Below are 595 nucleotides of genomic sequence, written 5' to 3'. Positions count from 1 at the left end.
TTTTCTTTCTTGCTTTGCCTGGCACCTTTCATACACACTTGTTCAGATCTTTATCTAACTTAGTTTTGCACGCGACAATATTTTACAGTTAAAGGAGATATATAAAATTTACCAGCTCATTTTAATTTCTCACTCTGAGATCAAGACTAATAAAATATTGTGTTTAGACTCTATTTAAATATAACTACCACTCAGATACGCTCTACATAAGACCAATAATAGTGAATGGTTATCAATAATTACAACACTTTGAAGCTTATCCCATTTTCGATTCGATAATTCACCAGCCACACAGTTTCTTTCAAATCAGCTCATCAAAATATTATTTGTTTAAATGTTGATGCACAAAGATTCACTCTTGAGTCATTCATCTTTCTGTTCCTTTCTGGGTAAAACTTCAATGAATCGAAGACTGGTATGGCCGTTGAATTCAGTCTCCATCCACTGGTGTGTAGAAGAGACCATTTGAAGCTCTCACTAGTGGATGCTTGCCTACTTATCGTGTCGAGTTTATTTTATTGCGATATACTGTAAAGACAAACTTCCGATTTAAAACAAGAGGGGAAATTTTATTTTTAGTATAAATATAGCACTA

The sequence above is a fragment of the Berghia stephanieae genome, chromosome 1, assembly GCF_034508935.2.
Source record: "Berghia stephanieae isolate SIO BIC M18660-M18661 chromosome 1, UCSD_Bste_1.3, whole genome shotgun sequence".
Classification (NCBI taxonomy): domain Eukaryota; kingdom Metazoa; phylum Mollusca; class Gastropoda; order Nudibranchia; family Aeolidiidae; genus Berghia; species Berghia stephanieae.
Note: the sequence above shows the minus strand (reverse complement) of the source record.